We start from the raw sequence: 9,596 nt of genomic DNA, 5'->3' as shown, positions 1-9,596 counted from the left end.
GTCTAATATCTATCTTACCGCGCTCGCGCGAGATAAGACACACATTAGACTGGGGGGGCTTGAAGAGGTATGTACCCGCCTCAACACCGAGCAAGGCGGGTCAACCCACAAGATAAACACATTATGAAGGCACAAAGCCAAAACCTATGCGCATGGCGCATACAAAACATGCTCAGGCATCATATGCCCAGGCACACATATGCTCGCGCATCACATATGCGCGCGGCGCATATCACATGCTCGTGCATATCACATCTGCCCAGGCACACATATGCTCGCGCATCACATATGCGCGCGGCGCACCAGCGCGCGGCGCATATCACATGCTCGTGCATATCACATCTGCGCATGAAATATCTGCGCGTGAGAATAAAGAGAAGACCTCGCGCATCCTCAGGATGGGCGCATATCACACATGCACATAATCGACCTCGCCCTTGTCCAAATCAGGATTTAGGGCAACCTTGATTGTGCACGTCAGACAACCTTCCAGAAGGCATCTTTTTAAGGAATAAGAATATGCTGATGTTGACAGCTGCCAAATGAAAGGTCGACAACTCAGCATGACACATGTGCTACCACGTGATTACAACCAACGAGAAAGCGCCAGGTGTCCCAGAGGACACGTGGTGTAGTGCGATTGGAGGAGGCCAACGAGGTTGAGCCTAATCAGTGGAAACCCTAGCACTATAAATACAGCATCAACTCCACTTTGATGGACACATTCATACTCAATCATTGACAGTTACAGACACATTGATTCACATTGAAGCATATTCAATCACACAATCATACAGAGTAACATACAGTATTCAGCTATTAAGCAATACTCTCCCAATTCCCTTACTCTCACATTATTATCTTCTCCTACACATACTTATTCTCACGCCGGAGGGTTACCCCAAAGAGGACCCCTCTGTCCCTTTCTGAGGGGTAAGTAACGGCGCTGTTCATTTTGTAGGTGGAAGAACACTGATCCAGAAGAACCATCGGTGAAATAGTATATCACACCCGAGGAAAGTAGATCTGCTACCAGTGAGTAGATCCACGTTTCTTCAGTTATCAAGTTCTATAAACATATACAAAAAATGTTATTCTAGCTATACTAGTAAATAAAATTCTACATACGTTTTCTGGATGTCTTCACTTTTGTTTCTGATTTTGGCTTCTGGTCAACACTCGCACAATCTCCTGAAAATCTTGGAAAAGCCCACTTTCTGCCTATGAAGACATAAATTTACAATAAAAAATTTGACCTAAACAACCCGTTTACAACCTGTCATTCCGTTTAATGCATTTAAGATAATTGGGTTACAGGGGTCATGCTCGGATTAAGATAATTCGTGTTCATTCATTAAGAAAATGAATGTGTTCGTCTTCATTCATTTAACTTTACCCAAACAAATGAGTGAACTTGAACAACTAAACGAGCATTGTTTCTTGTTCCTATTATTATCACCTCCAGAACCTGGAATGCCAGCAGAATATCAAAATTACAGTATGGGGGTGTTAAACGAGTCGTGTTCATGGATAACTCTTGATTTTGACATCCATTGGATTTACATACTCTACATTCCTCTTAAAACCGCCAACAATCAGAATTAATTAATTTAGCATCTTATAAACAATTATTATTATTATTATTAATATTATTATTATTATTATTATCATCATTATTATTTTTATTATTATTATTTCAATTTTAGGTGAAATAATCTAAGAAATAGTTCTAGATAAAAACTTCACTAGAATATAAGGCCTTAACTACATTTTAATCTTATGCTTATACACTATATAAATGAAGATATCTTACCTAATTTTAACAAAATACAGCTAGTAAATCTTATATTAAACGCATCGAATCTCAATAGGCAAAACATCACATAACACAGATGACATAGAATCATATAAACTAAGATAACCAAATTTAAACAAAAAGAAAACAGACTGTTTCGAAACTGAAGAAACGTGGATCTACTCACTGGTAGCAGATCTACTTTCCTCGGGTGTGATTATACTATTTCACCGATGGTTCTTCTGGATCAGTGTTCTTCCACCTACAAAATGAACAGCGCCGTTACTTACCCCTCAGAAAGGGACAGAGGGGTCCTCTTTGGGGTAACCCTCCGGCGTGAGAATAAGTATGTGTAGGAGAAGATAATAATGTGAGAGTAAGGGAATTGGGAGAGTATTGCTTAATAGCTGAATACTGTATGTTACTCTGTATGATTGTGTGATTGAATATGCTTCAATGTGAATCAATGTGTCTGTAACTGTCAATGATTGAGTATGAATGTGTCCATCAAAGTGGAGTTGATGCTGTATTTATAGTGCTAGGGTTTCCACTGATTAGGCTCAACCTCGTTGGCCTCCTCCAATCGCACTACGCCACGTGTCCTCTGGGACACCTGGCGCTTTCTCGTTGGTTGTAATCACGTGGTAGCACATATGTCATGCTGAGTTGTCGACCTTTCATTTGGCAGCTGTCAACATCAGCATATTCTTATTCCTTAAAAAGATGCCTTCTGGAAGGTTGTCTGACGTGCACAATCAAGGTTGCCCTAAATCCTGATTTGGATAAGGGCGAGGTCGATTATGTGCATGTGTGATATGCGCCCATCCTGAGGATGCGCGAGGTCTTCTCTTTATTCTCACGCGCAGATATTTCATGCGCAGATGTGATATGCACGAGCATGTGATATGCGCCGCGCGCTGGTGTGATGCGCGAGCATATGTGTGCCTGGGCAGATGTGATATGCACGAGCATGTGATATGCGCCGCGCGCATATGTGATGCGCGAGCATATGTGTGCCTGGGCATATGATGCCTGAGCATGTTTTGTATGCGCCATGCGCATAGGTTTTGGCTTTGTGCCTTCATAATGTGTTTATCTTGTGGGTTGACCCGCCTTGCTCGGTGTTGAGGCGGGTACATACCTCTTCAATAACATTTTGTATTGAACATCTTTGATTGAAATTTATAGTTTTATCTATGTTTACATCTATAATTTTATGATTTGATTTTAATAATTTTTGTGCAAAAAATATTTAATATTTCCATTGCATTGCGACAAAAATGTGTTCGCAAATCCGTCTCAAGACAACAGCGGTCGGAAGATTTGCGACCGCAACACCGTAGGAAGATTTGCGACCGTAACACCGGTCGAAGATTTGCGGTCGGAAGATTTGCGACCGCAACACCCATAGGAAGATTTGCAACCGTAACACCGGTCGGAAGATTTGCGACGGTAACACCGATTGGAAGATTTGCCGCCACAGCACCGGTCATAAGATTTGCGACTGCAGCACCGTCGCAAAATGGCAGTCGCAAAACAGTCGCAATAGGGCAACAGCGACTAGCATTTTTCCGACTACACTTTCGGTTGCAAAACGGTCGCAAAACGGTCGCAATAGCACAACTGCAACCGTTTTGCGACCGAAAAGGCTGGTCGCAAATGCTTCATTTTCTAGTAGTGTAAGTAAAAGATTTGATGACCTTGCAGTACGAAGATCCTGTAGGTCATGAAAATTATAAAGTTTTTGAAATTAATGTAATGTAAAAACTTGAAACTTCACAACTATGTTTTTAATAGGATGGTTTATTACAATGGTTTTGGATGCTAAAAGTACAAAATAAGAATCACCTAACAGGTTTTTTTTGTATAAATATCGGGCTCGTTTAGGCTCGCAAGCTGGCTCGAACTCGGGCTCGTTTAAGCTTGGCTCGACCGAGCTTTTTAACAAGCCAATCTCGAGTAGCTTGGCTCATTTGCACCCCTAGCGATAACGTGTCAAAACGAGTTCAGGTTGAAAGAAGATGACTTTTAGTAACAGGCTCGGAGATATGGGATGACACAAATGGTTCCAGTACTCTGGCATACACATTTGCAGATACAATGTAAGTAACTTACCACATGTAAAATTCCATGCATAGACATTAAGAGTTACGACAAAGAGGTATAATCCTATTTGCAAATTAGAAAAAACACTTTTATATACACTTAATATTATTCTGCAAGTCTATTAAATAATAATGACCTTTCTTTGACCGCCTTAACATATTCTTTGTGAGGCTCGTCAACTAATTTGCATTTAATCTGTTTTGTGTTGTGTAAACGGGAAGGGTTTTGGGTTGTTACAATCTTAAATGAATACCCACCCACCAATATTATATGTTTATTATGTTTACCAATATATAGGGGTGTCATTTTGGGTTGAAGCTTCAAACAGGTGCTAACACTAAATTTACTATGATTGATCTTCAACAGGAAATGTTGCTCTACACATTAAATGAAGTTTTTAGGAGTTGAAAGACCCAATTTTCTCATTTAAATATCTCAGTATTTTATGTTCTTTATGTTTTTCTTGCAGGTTGATTTTCATAAGGGTTAACACACAAATTATCATATACAACCTTTGTGATGATGAGGAAGGGCAGCTAGCTAATTACGGGTCAATAGAGTTTGATTTTGCTTATTTTGTTGTGAAATCCATTCCTAAAGTGTACTATTTGTAAAATTTGACTAAGGATGATTAATTTATGAAATAGATTGTTTTTCTATTTAAGTATTTTATTTGCTGTGAGAATTTAGTTGTCATTAATGTAGAGTAATTATAAAAAAATAATAATAAATAAGTAATATATTTATTATATATATACATAAATATATTTTTTTAAAAACACTTAAAATCATGAGACGCATAAACGCATGTCATATATATGTTGTAATTGCGAGTCATAAAAGAGTGTCATGAATGCGTGTTATAAAACATGACACGCAGGTGCATGTCATGTTCATTTTATGACTGGGCTATCATTGACACGCATTTGTGTGTCATCTGTACCCTTTAATGACACACATTGCGTGTCGTTAATGGTGTTTTTTCTAGTAGTGATACATACATACATACATACACACACACATACATACACACACATACATACATACATACGTACATATATACATACACACACACACACATACATAGAGATACTATGCATGCATACATCATACATACATACATACACACACATACATACGTACATATATACATACACACACATACATAGAGATACTATGCATGCATACATCATACATACATGCATACACACATACGTACATACGTACATACACACATACATAGATACATACATGCATGCATACATACATACATACATAGTTAAAAATTATTTTTAAGATTTGATATATATAATAAATAAATTAGGTGTGTCATTTGCCAACTCCATACATTTGATTAAAAATTAAATGAGTTAGTTGAAACCTTACTAAATCTTAGTTACAAATAGAAGACATTTGCATATTTTTATCACACTACTTGAAATTATGATATTCATGTGTATCTCAAAAATTATGGATAATATTTTACTACTTCCTCTTCCAAAGCCACCATATCGTTATCTAAGAAAAGTTAAATATGTTGGGATTGGTGATCCCGAAAAGTTAAACTATAGACGGCAATACAGGAGCAGGCGGTGCTGTGATGGTAGAGTACTGCAATGATGGAATTGGTGGTCTCGGAATACATACTGAGATCCTTGTATTCCGTGACCATCGTATCTTGATCTCAGGTTACTCGGTGTGGTTTGCATTAGGCGTGCTCAACAGGATCCGGAGGGCAAGCCATGTGACTAACATCGAAAAATTTTGGGTAGTTTGATATGTTACCTTTGTTATGTTAAAATAATATTTGCATTATTTTTTATTGAATAAATATTGGCTTGATTTTTTGTGATACAATTTTATGTAATATTTCTATATTGTTTGGTTTAATTTTTAATAAGTTATGTATAGATTGAAAATTATATGATATACATATTTTTTTATACAAATGAAAAATTAAATGAAAAACATAAAAAGGTGAAACCAATTTTACGACGATTATAAAGTTTATGTTACTTATATAATTTACACTGGTTTTGACAACATAGTTGTACAATGTCAACTTTACAAAATTTTATATTAGAATAAAAACATTTGAAATAATATACAACGGTTATTATGAAATTTTCGTTATTTTTTCACCGAATAACTTAGACCGGTTTTGAAAACACCGTTGTTAATGTTTAATATTTACATCAGTTCATTATGTCAAAAATACCGGTTTACATGGTTTCAGGTTTTATTATAAATGAACATCTTGTCATTTTAATTAATTCTTTTGCATTTGCGCGTTAATTTGAACGATCACGTCTAATCGAATGCATGGCTCGATAAAATCGCATTACTTTTTGGAAAAATATGAAATGATGATTAACTGCTATAAAATAATCACATTCAGTCGATAAATATTTACATAATTTGCTCAATTTTCTCCAAAATCTCTCAACAAATTAAGATTCTCTCTTTTATGGCTAATCTACAACTTATGTACTGGAAATATTCACATGGTGAATTTGTTATGAAATTCACCAACAGGAGAAAGAGAATATGTAACAACCCCAAGTAGGTAATGGCGACGTGCTTGGAGAATGTGCCGAGGCAGATGAACAACTAAGAGGTGACTCGTGATAGAACATCCAGGGCCTTTGATGAGCTTATGCAACTAATCCGCCATCGGTTCCCCGGTGTCGTCCCCATCATTGATGATGATGATGATGATGATGATGATGATGATGACAACGACGATGATGACGACGACGACGATGACGACGACGACAATGATGACAGTGATGATGATGATGATGACGATGATGATGATGATGGCAAGGCTGAAGTCGACGTGAAATTCTGCCACGATCACAATGTGGGAATGGAATAAGGATGCGGGGAGGTGATTGTGTAACACCGTGAAAATACCCCATCTAATTTTGGACCAAAAATGTAATGTTTAGAAGTTAAAGGGCTAAAAATGTCAAATCCGGAATTAGAAGGACTAGAAATGAAATTCTGAACCTTCGCGTATCGCGAAGATGCAAAGAAGGAACATCTTCGCGTATCGCGAAGATGCTGGCACACATTTCAACGTTATCTAGTGACGTGGTGACACGTGACAGCATGGGTTGACATGCAGAATTGCAGCGCCGACTTAAGCAACTTCGTGTATCGCGAAGATGCTCGGGCAAACATCTTCGCGTATCGCGAAGATGCACAAAAACGGGTATAAATAGGGCAGCAACGAACACAGCCCATTCATCCCATTTTCACACTCATTTTCACACACTTAACGTAGGGAATCATGCCGAGGGTGTTCCGAGGTTCCGAGGGCTGTTATCGCAAAGAATCGGGTGTTGTTATGCTGCCGAACGAGCTGTTAATCTTGAAAACGAAGTGCAAATCGAATTGTTGCTGATTTCTTAAGTTCTTAAGTCCTGTCGAGCCGATTAAGGTAGGATTAAGGTTAAGTTACTTTACTAGTTACTTTAAATACATAAGATATAGCTTAGTTAAGGGTATAGTCATTAAACTGCCAATATTTTCTAAGTAATATTTTATAAAGCAAAGACATTGCTTCCACGTGAAGTATTAATATCAAAACTATTATTTTGACGGGCATGTAGTAACTGGAAGGGGGGTATCATTAGTAGACTCTTCTTGCCTAAGGAAAGCAATTCGTACAAATCCCAATCAACCGTGGGACCCGTTTGCTTACCTGGAGAAGTTGCCAACGTGATATCCTTTATTAGGCCAGAGCGTGCCATTCCAAACGTCATATGTAAATCCAAAGTATTTTCATAAAACGACTATAACTTTACTAAGGTTATGTCAGACTTAAAAGTATGCTGATCAGACCTCGAGTCTGCTGAAACTGTAACAGACTTAAAGTCTGCTGAATAATACCAACTAGGTACTTATGCAAACCTATTATGAATATAGGTGTATAGCATACTGAAGTTAAAGAGGCTGATAGTACCCACTGATTATACAAGGTGAACACGTTAACCTTTTACTGTCTGAACTGATTTTACTCTTGTAATAGACTGGTTGTTTATTACATAGAGTCTGATAAATGTTTACATGAGATATAATCTCTAAAATCGTTATAATACAAAATAGATAATAAAAAGCAACTCAGACCGAATACACATGTGTCTGGATCCAAACACAACTGATAATTGGCATACAAAACCAAGTCGGTTATAACCAGTTCTCCATAAGGGTTACATAGCCTAGGGGAAGGTTGTCTCCGAACAGGGGCTATGTACTCGGGGAACCTTTGAATTGTGTGTGTAGGGCAGTGGTACAAATCCCGGGAATGGACAGACATTCCTGCTGAGATTGTGAAACAGATAACTATGTTTGTCTTTAACAACTGTTATAAATGTTTTATCGAGTCAACGTTTCACCAGCATATAGCTGACGCGTTTTTCTCACCCTTGCAAGTAATTAGATGACAATAGATGGTATACAAGGATTGGAGTCATAAAAGATTGCTCGAGATGGCTCATTTTTGAATATTATAAATCCTTGTATTAACAATATCACTGCTTGTAAAACTGCAACTCGGGTGTTTAATTCCCGAGTAATTTTGATAATGTAAATTAATATTTTAAATATATAAAGACTTCCGCTAAAATGAACCCGCTACTCTGATATATTTACAAAACGTGTACCAACTGCTGGTCACACCTCTAGGCCATGGACCGGGGTGTGATAGGTTGGTATCAGAGCCATCGGTTTCAGCGAATTAGGTATTAAAATTAGTACCTAAGCTTTAATCATTTATCTGGTAAGTAGGGATAAGTTATGATTGGTAGTCTGCCTATCCCTAAGTTGTTATATATGCAGATGCCATTCAATAACTACTACGGACAAAAACGTCGGGTTGCAAGGCGATCTAATCCTGCCCCCGATGCTGAGCCGTCTGACCGAGTTAGCACAAACTTTGGTCCTAGGTGGCCAACTGTTTCGGTAAATCCGACTGAACCGGTGCACGTGAACCCGACTGATCTGAATAATTTTAATCCAATGTATTCGAACCAGCCAAACACTGTTGATCAAATCGATCCTCACTTGACTTACGGAAGCCAACCAATTTATGCTCCGGGAAGTCCAGAAATGCCAATCGAAATATCCAGTGACACTTCAGAGAGTGTTCCAACGACCGGTACTCCAAATTACTATCCATACGGAGATATGGAAGTTCAAAGCAGAGTCAAACAAGAAACGAGTACTGAATCCTCGAGTTGGATGAACTGTCATTCCAACCAGAGTCTGTGGCATTTTGGATCACCCCCACCAGGTGCTCAAACTTTAGCTAAACCAAGGCGAAGACAAGTTTATTATTCTGATAATCCTAATTTTCCACCGTATCACGGACCTATACCAACCATAGCTAAACAAGAAAACGAGATACGGGAAGAAGCCCGCTTGATTGAAGAAATTTATACAACCAACCTTCCTGATGAGGAAATGCAAACTTATATAACGAATCCTCACCTGTATCCGAGAGAAAACGCTTATCTTTTTCCTTCAGCATCCGCACCAGTATGGTATCCCAACCCACCCAACTCGGTGATGGATGAATTAAGAAATGAAAGAATCAAGAAGAAAAAGATGGGCGATAAGATCATAAAAAAATGTGATAAGATGAAGAAGTTGGTTAAGAAATGGGCTAAGGATTAGGATTAAATAACTG

This window comes from Bidens hawaiensis, unplaced genomic scaffold, assembly GCF_021521415.1.
Source record: "Bidens hawaiensis isolate Kalapana, Puna unplaced genomic scaffold, B.hawaiensis_p1.1 tig00038611_1, whole genome shotgun sequence".
NCBI lineage: Eukaryota > Viridiplantae > Streptophyta > Magnoliopsida > Asterales > Asteraceae > Bidens > Bidens hawaiensis.
This window is presented reverse-complemented; position numbering follows the sequence as displayed.